Source organism: Centrocercus urophasianus, unplaced genomic scaffold, assembly GCF_019232065.1.
Source record: "Centrocercus urophasianus isolate 14NV4802_14NV808 unplaced genomic scaffold, USGS_Curo_1.0 seq_12, whole genome shotgun sequence".
Taxonomy (NCBI): domain Eukaryota; kingdom Metazoa; phylum Chordata; class Aves; order Galliformes; family Phasianidae; genus Centrocercus; species Centrocercus urophasianus.
In genome coordinates this window covers 31,312,054-31,323,446 of record NW_024884364.1, presented here as the reverse complement: position 1 = coordinate 31,323,446, position 11,393 = coordinate 31,312,054, and positions in this window count along the sequence as shown.

Genomic DNA, 11,393 nt, shown 5'->3' with positions numbered 1-11,393 from the left:
CATTTTCAAGTTGATTACCTCCCTCATACCCCTGATCAAGTGGATGGCAGCCCTGCGCACTGCAGAGCTTTGGAACTGGGTGGGCTTTGAGGTCCCTTCCAATCCAAACCATTCTGTGACTCTATGATTCTGTTAAACTGGGGGAAAAGTGTGCAATGATTTCTAAGCTGATGGAAGAAATGGTCAAGCGACACTCGTATACACACAGTGTGGTATCTCACATCTTGTTTTGGGCTAAATATGGATCCACAGCATTTTCCTTGCTAAATGGATCTTCTCCACCTAGCTTTGTTTATTGTAGTGTGCCTGTCTGGGGAGACCATCATTTGTTAAGAGATGTCTGAAGCACTGTATAAAACTAAGACATACATAATGACTAACAAAGAGAAGAAGAAAGGAATTCAGGCCTCCCAGCCACAGCGCTGTTCTTCTAATGATCGCTGAAATATTATACGTAGTTTTCCTGTCACATTATTTGTCCAATTTTGGTATCTGTAAATATGAGGGGCTGTCTGGGCAGGAAGGAACGGTCCCATCGGTGCTCAGGAATGGAGGACATGCAGTTTGATAAAGAATGTGCAATGTAGAACATAATTGCACATTTTGTCTACTAATCATAGAACAGTAGAATGGTTTGAGTTGGAAGGGACCTTTAAGATCATGCAGTTCCAATCCACTGCTATAGGCAGGGACCCCTCCCTCTTGAACAGGTTGCTCACAGCCCCATCCTGTCTGTCCTTGAGGGTGACCAACTGTGCTGTTCGGGGCACAGAGCTCTGTGAGCTGCTGGGTACCTTGGTTGTGTAGTTTTTTTCCAGAATTCACCCCATGTAACAAGGTTGTATTGCTTCATCCCAACTTTAAGTCCCTAGTCATAATGCCTATAAAGAAAACATTGAAATGTAGTCAAAGTTACTGTAACCATTCAGCAACATCTCTGTCTCTGTAGAGAACATGGAAAAAAATCTTTGAAGCAGAGAGCACTTGATTCATCTGTGGGCTATAGCTCTGAAACCTAATGTCTAAAATGTTAATACTGTAAAATATTTCTTACTTGAATGCTTAGTGTCAACTGGCAGAAATGGACTTTTGTCTGTGCCAGACGTTCCAGCTTTCTTGCCTTGTATCTTCCATACCTTTTTGTTGTACTCTGAATTTTTAATTAGGAAGCTGAAAGAAATTAAGATTTAATGTGATGATCAGTCCAGTACCAGAAGGAATTCTATGTACACTGATTGTATTCAGCACAGTCAGACTTACCTCATTTACAAATATTAGCTTTTTCCATTGAGCTGAGAGTTTTGTTGAATATCCAACATCTTGCATGGGAATGCTCTTAATTCTAGGCATCCGGCTGCAGAATTTGAGCTAGGCTTGTGTCAAGGCTATGCTGTCTTGAATATGCTACTGTTACGAGGAAAAAAAAAAATCTCTCTGGTATGCTAAGAAGAGGGGATGTGCTGGGGTTTGCAATTTTAGCATTACAGATTCTTTATTATTAATAGATTAGTGGGGATTTTTCCAAAGACTCCTATGAGTCACAAGAGCTCCTGTTACTAAATTTCATATACTCATTTATTTATACAACTATACATGAGGTCTTTTGGTCTTTTCAGCACAGAAAGAGCCAAAGTACTGTTAAGTGTAAATGCAGTTTATTGAGTTCTGAAGATCATAAATATCTCCTTTAACATCTGATTTATCTTGAACTATGTGCATTGAAAGAGGTGTCTCAAAAGGAGGAAAGAAGGGGCATATATTGCTCCTTTGCACAGCCTGTGTATTCATACCCAGAATGAATCTTTGGCAGAAAGTAGTTAGAATTAAACTGTCACCACCAAGGCAGTTTTACTTTATGTACTGAAAGGTTACATGAGTTTTATAGGTTCATTTATTTTGCTGATTAACAGTCAAATCCCGCTCTTGACAAAGTATCCTGTTTTCTTCATCCATGTGGCTTCCCCAAGATGAGCAGAAAAGGTAAAGTCTTAGGTGGAGGGAAATGTGAGAACAAGAACGTTGAGGGAGGAAATTACGTATTCATCCTTTCCTCTCCCAACACATATTTCTCTGGAACTTCATGACAACAATTTGCTTTTGGACTCTGCAGAAGCCATCTAGGCACATCATAGCCATTCAAAACCTCAGCATACCTGTGAGCCAGCTACAGACAATGACACCTGGAGACTTCTCCATGATGGTTAATGTTGAGCAAAAGGATGTCATCAGCTCAATGGACTTCTGAGTGCATCTGCTGCTATTGAGCCACCAGAATCAACAAGTTGTTTTCCTTTGACCCCCAAGATGCTTCATGGCTATTTTACAGGGCTTTGGCACTGCTACAGTTGGTCTTAACTGCAGGAGGTCACATATCTGGCAGCCCGTCTTCCCCCTCCGTAGCCATCATCAATGATTTCAGGTGTCTCATGCACCAAACAGCCAGAGAGAGCCTGGAAAACTGATTGGCAGCATAACCAATAAACAGAAAGTACTCAGGCAGAATGTCCAATTTACTAAAATTCTTGAGACCTTGCTAATTTTTAGGCACTGCTTTATACCAACGTGCTAGCTAGAAGAAACGCATAGCATGTATGGAAAAAGAAGTCAGAGCCAGCTGACTGACCGGTCTATGTTATGTCAATCAAGTTTCTTCAGGTTGTTTATTCTCTAAGTAGGAAGTCTGCATTTTTAAGGTTGTATGTGTCAATCTAAATTTGTACGTGGCTCCTAAGTGGTTTTACTTCATAATTTGTTCCATGCCAAGTGCCAGAAAAATAACAGCTACATTCAAAGCAAAGTTTATGTAAAGCAAGTGGGTAAATGTTATGCATATCGTAATAATGTAGGCTAGAGTAATTTTTCTTTACTGAAGTGTAACTGAGCCATTTCAAGTAATTAATGAGTTTGGTTGTTCCTTGACTTCCATTTTGATTCTTATAGCAGATGGGTGCCAAGCAGATTTTGAAAATCTGACCTCTTTCTTCTCTTGACTAGATTAACAAAACCACTTAACAGAACTAGAAAATAATTGCCAGTACTTCTTGCTTCCATGGCAAAGAACAACATTCTCAGATTTTTTTTAATTTTTTTAATCTTTTCTTGTTATTTTTTTTGCTACTGAAGTGAAATGATGGGTAGGCATTGTTTTCTTGAAAGCTAAAGGTAATTAGGGAATGTTCCTATCTCATATCTTTCAGCTACAGTAATAATAATGATAAGTTGAAGAGTGAAGAGCATCCTGAATAGCTGAATGACAGCATTGTTCAATGAAAGAAAATCATAGAATCATAGAATCATAGAGTCATAGGGGTTGGTAGGGACCTCTGGAGACCACTGAGTCCAACTGCATGCTAAAGCAGGTTCCTTACAGCAGGTTGGGCAGGAAAAAACATGGTTTTGTTTTCCGCAAGAAAATGGAAGTGATGGATCAAGACTTCAAGGGGATGGTGATAAATATTGTACCTAAAGGCACAAAATACAATGACAATATTAAAAAAAAAAAAAAAAAAAAGAATTTGGATTCAAATTATAAAAACAATTTGAATACATTCCTGTCTGTAGGCAAACATGATGCAAGTTTTTATTTTCTTTTAAAATGGTCTGAACAGGCACAGCTGGCTGTGCATTCTCTAATTAAGACAGAAAACTTCCTGCTGTGTGCAGGTAGTGCAGAGCTGCCTTTCTACTGTGTTGAGATATATGGTAACTTCCATCATGTCCTCGGCCATGTTGTCTTTCTACGACCCTACCATAAAACTATTTTCCAAGATAAGAAAGGATTTTGCAGGTCACACCAGCCTTAATAACCCATGCACACAATGAACAAATGAGACTGTGTGTTGTTGTTACTTTATTCTAGGAAGATAGGATGGGAAAGAGGAGACTAGCAGAAAGTAGAGTATTTGGTTATCTCCCTTTATCTTCTGACGTGACAACTGGCCAACGTGTTATACTCCTTTTCCTTTACTGTTCTCATCCAGGAACATATTTTAAGAAATCATTTGTCTCCTTACTTGTCTCTATAGAACCTCATAAGTGTTATGCTTTTGCCCTTTATTTGCATTCTACACGATGTCAGCAGAGACAGACTATATCCTGAGGGCCTGTTAGCTGAGCAGGAAATCTGTCTAAGAAATTACTCCTGGAATGAGTTCTCCCCATAATTATGGAAAATAACAGCTATGAGAAGGGTGCACTGTTTACCTGTTAATTCACAAGTGCACACAGGAAGAAAATGCTGGATGAGAGGGTGTCATCCATGTTAATTTCCAACAAGTCTGTAACTGGTATCCAAGGTGATGGTTTAAATCTGTAGTCCCAAATCTGTGAAGGTTCAGTTACCAGAAGTATCACATTTTTCCATAGTTGAGATGAGAAGAGGGCACATTTATAGGACAGGAAATTTTCTATAAGGTGTTCTTTTTCCTGAACCCAAATTTTTAACTTATTTGAATAACTTCCTTTATGGTAAAGAGTTTGGGTGGATATATTTATGGGCAGTCCTTTTAGCTATGTTTACCTTTCATCTATTTCACAGACCTCTAGAACAGTGAGTGGGTGTCCACAATTGTGTTTTAGGGTATTAAACTTTTTTCCTGTATGCTTCTTAAGCACTGTTGTGAATTTGACCATTAAAAGTGTTGTCCCTGAGCAATTTCTCTGCTTTCCTCAAGAGTTCATGAATTTGACTTCTTCACTGGTGCATGGAAATGCATTTTCAGGGTAAACCAAGGCAGTAGTAGAGCATGGATGTAAAATGGGATCGATCATGTTTGATCAATTCTCCTTCATACATTAAAAATAGTGGAGTACCCATCCCTGGAGGTGTTCAAGAGCCGTGTGGAGGTGGCACTGAGGAACGTGGTCAGTGGGCATGGTAGGGATGGGCTGATGGTTGGACTGGGTGATCCTAGTGATCTTTTCCAACCTTAATGATTTAACGACTCTATGATTCTGTGAAAAGATACTGTCTCCCTTAATTCCCTCTGTCTGAGTGGATGTGTTTGAGTAAAAGCTTAACTCCTGGAGTGAAAAAGACTCTGGTCCATGTGGTTGTGGAAAGCAGGACACGTGTATGAGTCTCTGCTACTCTGCTACAGCAAATGTCTAATTATTTATGTACAACATAACTTTGCCAAAAGGTGCAGTTAAAAGACCCATTGTGCCTTTGTAAGTCCCATTGCCTGTATCTTGGAGTGTGCTCCTGGGAGTCCAGGGCTGTGACTCAGATCCAGGGTGGGGCTGAACCTGCCCCTTCTGGGTGCCAAGCCAGAGCAGCAGCCACTGAGCAGGTCGGGCAGGGAGAGGTTGGCAGGACAGAGGAGAGGAGCCAAGACATTCCTGATTTTTGTTTTCTGTTTGTTCCCACAACACCTTTTAGAAGCAGAACTGTTCTACTTGGTTCAAATGTTCTGATAGGGGCAGCTAAAAGCTGCGTTCTTTCTCACTGAAAAATTTCCAAGATGTCATCATCTCTAAATTTGAAAAAGAAGTGTCTTGCTTGGAGTAGTTCCCACAAGAAATAAAAATATCAACAGTCTTCCTGTCACCAGTACCGCATTGTTCTGTACTCTGCTCTGTGGGGTTTCTACATGATCTGCTTGATTTTGATTCCAGAGGATGGAAGACACTTGTATTTTTAGGTAAATATAATTCACTGGACTAGTCTGCACAGCTAGTTCTCTTTGGGCTGTACAGGAACACTTCCACTGCTTTCAATGGAAGACTTGCTCTTTTCCCTGTGGAAGGAGGTTATGCCAACGACAATTGAGCTGCAGATCTGTTCAAGCTCCCAGGAAACTTCTGTGTTGAGACCAGTGCCCATTTTTAGCCCCAATGTGAATAACAAAAGGCATCAATTAAAATAAATTAACTTATTTTGTTGCAAGTTTGTGTACAGATCAGTTCTTTAGTTAATAGCTAAACAAAATTATGATTGAGAGGAAATACATCTTTACAGCTAGATGAGAAGTGTTTGTCTCCTTAAATGGCACTTTGTGTTTTCTTTATATTCTGTGGCAAGAATTTCGGTTAAAAAAAAGCTCCCCAGATATAGTGAAGAAGATGCTTAAGCCAAACTAGGGATTTGATGTCTCTTTTAAAACTCTATTTCCCCCTTTTTAAAGTAACTCTGATCCTAGCAGAGACATGAGGTTTTGGTGCAGATGGTTATTATACATACTGAAAGGACTGTGTACTTACAATACACTCCATAAGCTATTAAATGCTGTAAAAGCCTGGTGGACTTTATAGTTTGCATCCTGCCATTAGAGTTCCCTCTGAAGTCTGTCAGAAGAAAATAACTCCACTCTAATTAAAGCAATTCCCCTTTTCCAAATGTGAAATCAGGCTAATTATGACTAATTGTTTAACAAATATAAAATAGCCCTAATTGTTCCTTAGCCCTGGACCACTACCCCACTTACCCTCAGCTTAGCAGAACCCCTGTGGAGAGCATCTTGTCTTCATTATTCTCCAGCAGGACTATGATACGTAGTCAGAGAAAAAGGGAAGGTGTTGAAGAGCATGTTGCTATTGATACCTGTTCGATGATGGTAGAATCGGGCTGCCCAGCATCATGGTATGTGGGTCCCCTGCTGCCCACAGACCTCATAAATGTCAGATCATTGTATTTCAAAACTTTCTGAAAAAAAACCATCTCTTTTATCCTCCTGCCTGTCTTCAAGGTAGTTTGGGTCAGATACGTAGACCACTGATACGAATGAGAGCAGAGCAGGATCTGAGCCTCTGATCTTTGTGGATCTTGTTGGTTACAGAGTTCATTTGCTCCCTAGGGGAAATTTCCTTTGCATGGTCTGAGCTGCTCAAAGATGAAGCACACAAAGAAATGTACACCCAGATCAGCAGACGCTCTAGAAGTAAGACTTCAAGTTACTGTTTTTAGAAATTATGACATACTGCAACAGCAAGCTTCAAAGAAACTGAAAGTTTTAGTACTGACTTGTTTCTTTTTCATCCTAACTATATTTCATTAGAAGGTTGCACAATGATGAGTCAAAGCTTGGGGTGGAAATATTAGTGATTTAATTTTTTAATTCTACTGAAAAAGCACAGTCATGGCTGTTATAGATCTGTTATTTGACATTTATACACACCTGGCGTATAAAAATGTGGAAGAAATGGGAACTAGATTTAAAGGAAATATGTTGCATCACTCAGTTAAATTCTTTGAACTTTCAGACTGCTTATTTTTTTTCCTATTAGAAGTACATTCTTTTAAAGAAATGCAAAATTGATGTTTCAGAAAAAAAAAAAAATCTGAATCTGCATGCTAACATGCTGGAAAAGATTTGTAATGCTGAAATGCATGGCTTTTTCTAATGGCTAGCAATTTTAAAGATCACAAATTTGAGAATAAAAATACAATTTTGGTACAAATTTTGGAGCTATACAAGGGCTTAGAGTACTTATGAAAGCTTATGATAGACAATGCCTTTGTTGTGACACTGCATGCCAGTGGCTAGGAGAACTGATGTGGCCACAACAGCCAAATCCCTATTACTTGCACTCCGCTAGTAGATGGCAAAAAATGGGTTTTAACATGTAGTCCACAAGAGATGCCTACAATGCCTGTTTGGCCCTCAGAAATTAAACACACCATAAGTCATTATATAGGGGGTTCATATGTTCTCAATATCATGGCATGGCAAAACTACAGACAGCTACAGATGTACCCACATGAATGGGCCTTTTTTACTTGAGAAAAGTTCCTGTACTGTATGGCTGTTGTAACAAGCCCATGCAGCACTGAGCAAAGGATCAAAAGCATGAATAAAAAGGGACCCAAGTTTGCAGAATAGACAAAAAAAATATATATTATCGTGTTATTCACATACCCAGTGGTAGGGTGCAAAGAAAACACATACGCACTCAAAGGTGTGCAGAAAAAGGCCAGCAGAGAACTGCAATCTGCAACGGTGGAAATAATGACTAGAAACAAGGGGGGAAAAAAATCACCCTGAGAGTTGCCACACACTGGAACAGATGCCCAAAGCAGTAGTGTAATTTTGGCCTATTCATAGCTGGAGTAGGCAAGGCCCTGAGCAGCCTACTGTAATTGGTCAGGCCAAATGACTCACAGGTCCCATCTAACCTCCCTTTCTCTGTGATTCTCCTGACCACGTGCTTGTGCATGGTCCACCACATAAACAGAGAGGTGCAGCAGGGAGCAGAGAGCATATGATAGAATCTGGAAGCATTGCTAGCTAAATATAGCATCTTGTCCCAGCATGAGGTAGGATTTCCATGTGTGCTCTAGAAGGGGGAGATTAACTTAGCTCTCTGAAGATGCATTTGTGGCATCCTGTGGGAGAGTTTCCATTGGTAAGGAGAAGAAAGGGTTGCTTGGAGGGCAAATAAAGGACCAGTGGTAGAATTTGCACTACGTTTAAGTCCTGCCAATAAGGAAGATGTTTGAAGGGTCACAGTTCAACATTACAATTGTTTTGAAAGACCTTTGCCATCTGGGTTGGTTCTCTTTTGCTAGATCTCCTTGCTGGAGCTGGAGCTCACCATATGGGAGACCCCAGGGCAACACTCTGCTTGTTGTCCCAGTGAATACATCAGGTCTGTTAATAGCATCACTGTAGCTGACACAAAAGCCATGTGTTCAAATTACAGTCAGCTTTGTTGATTGCTATTGGAATTGGTCAGAATTAGCACAGAATAGTCAGCAGGGTTTCAGGATAAACAATCTGCAGAAAGTTTGAATAATTTTTGAATGAAATATTCGTCAACTCTTGTTGAGAGTAAGAATGGGAGTTAGATTTTAAAATTCTGAGATTTTATGATGGTTCAAAATCTGACTGTAGAGTCCAAATTTAGAATAAACTTTTATAAATGCTGCACATTTGTTTGGATTTCAGCCAGTCTTTCCCAGAAGTGCAGCCTTAAGCAAGACCTATTAGCATTTTTTAATGCAACAAATAATTCCCTTTATTTTTTTCCTCGCTCTCACCCTCACATTGTACTTTTCCCTCATTCCTGTTACACCTAGGAACTGTTCATATATATATATATATTTTTTGCAATGTTTTAATATAAAATCTTCCTCATTTCAATATGTCTACTTCTCACCATTGTTTAGCAAGAGAATTTGAGATGGCATCTGTTGTTTTGGAGAGAGAACAAAGTAAAATTTTGAATCATAAAAATATTGAAGGAAGGCTTTCTTGTACTCTAAACAGTTTCAGGTTATGTCTGTTGTGCAAAGAGGTCCTAATGTATGCCTGAACAAAATGAAAGAGAGGATGACCAACTTGGGCTACAATCTGTGTCAAGCTCTTGTGACAAAAGTCACATGAGACTTCATGTAGGTTATGTGAATTATATCTACAAGTGATTTGGTGCTGTGTGTTGACTACTAAAGAAATAAGCTCAGGTAGCAGAAGCATTTTGGTTACCACAAAGTAGTACGACCAGTTGAATTTATCTCCCAGATGCTTTCATCTAGCATGGATAACCTTCTATAGCTTTCCGTATTACCAGGGCAATTTGAATGCACAGCTTTCATGTCAGCTGTCAGTCTAGTGAGCCTGATCCCTGCAGCTCAAGTGTAACAGGTTCCAGCCCCAACAGGTTTCTCAGCAGTGCAAAGTAGCCCAGGTACTTATTAATGCATTTGAACTATTTTATGTCATGTATATGTCTCCCTGCATATATTTCCATTTTCCACTTTAAGACTTGTGAGGTGTTGAATTGCTAGAAGCACAAGAACCATGAGGCTATTTCAGATGTATGCAGGATGCTGGTATTGTTTAGGGTCACGTGAAGGGGCCAGACGTTAAATACAGTCCTGAGCTTACCATGTACATAAGGGAAAGGTGTTATACAGGCTTCCTAAGTAATCTGAGTTACTTCTTTCTCTAAAATAGCTACATGTTTCTGCCAGTTCTGGGAACAATCTATTTTCTGCATCAGTGTTCCCTATTCAGAGTTGGTGCTTCTTTCAGGTACAAATGTGTATGCCCATATAGTAGCTGGAGTCTGATCCTACATGGCTGAAATCTGTGACAGTTTTGCTGTTTACTGTAATGTAAATGGGTCTGGGTCCTGGGCTTTTGCAAACTGTCATGATGGAAGGCATGACAATAAATGTAATAAGATAATAAAATTCAGTTGTTTTTCTATAGCAATGTATAAGCCCATCTGTATGCCTCATGTCAATAAAAACAACTAATTACAGAATAACTGAATATACAGGGCCCCACTTCTTAAGAAAACTCTCTTCTATTCCATTCCTAAACTTCCTTTTGCATCTACTGAAAGTCTAGACTGTATGCCATATTTATTCCATTAAGTCGTGATTTTGAATTAAAACAAAACAAGAAGATAACTGTAGCCTTATCTTTGCAAAGGCCTATTCATGTCTTCATACATGGAAAATAGTCTCACTTGCTCTGGGGGAACTGCTTCCAAAGTGCAGAGGTGCTTGCATCTCCAACACTTTGCCAAGCTTAGATCTCATGAAATTCTGTTGGAAAAGCACACACGGGTGAGCTACACCTGCCTTAACTCTGTAATCTCCTTTCTTCTACAGCTGGAAGTAAAATGCACTGTGATTTTCAACTCACCGGAGTGCAAAACTCCAGGCACTGCTTCTGCTACACTTTTTACCTTCTATGAAGTCAGACTCAGTGAGCTAAATACATTTATCTTCGTTCTGTTTTGAAACAATGTATGAGGCAGGATACCAACATTTCCCGTGCAGTGCAGAGAAACACACCAGGAGTTTTCAGCTGAGCGTAATTAGTGTCTTTTCAATGTGACATTTCTTTCTTCACATTACTTTGTCAAACTTGTATCATTGCTTAATACCGGTTTCATACTGTGTTAGGTAACACAGTCAGATCCACAAAGTATTCTTTTTCTAAGCACTTAACTTTAGACTACGCAGATGCATGAGTGACAGGTCCATGTTTCTTCCAGCAAACTACTGCAAAATCCAGATGCTGATAAACTGAGCCTAAAGTTAGTTAGCGCTTTTGAATTGTTTTGTGCTGACCAAGTCAATGCTTACTGAATGTCCCTCTCTTTCTTAAATACTTCATGCTTATACAGCTGTTCGAATTTTTTTTTTTGCTTTCCAACATCTGAAATGGAAATGCCATCAGTAAAAAGAGAAATTAAACCAAAAAAAAAAAAAGAACACTTAATGCCAAGGATGTATAAGAGAAGTAAAAAGCATTTAAAAATATAAAGGAAAGTTTGTCTTAATAACTTCAAAGCCTCTCCTAAGTTTCGTTATCTAGTCAAGTAATCTCCATTGGAAGGTGCCTTAATTTACTAACACACTGAAGAAGCATCACCATATCTAATTGCACTTTTTCTTCTTCAGAATGCTTTAAGAAAAAAAAAGTAATGTTGCCAGCCAG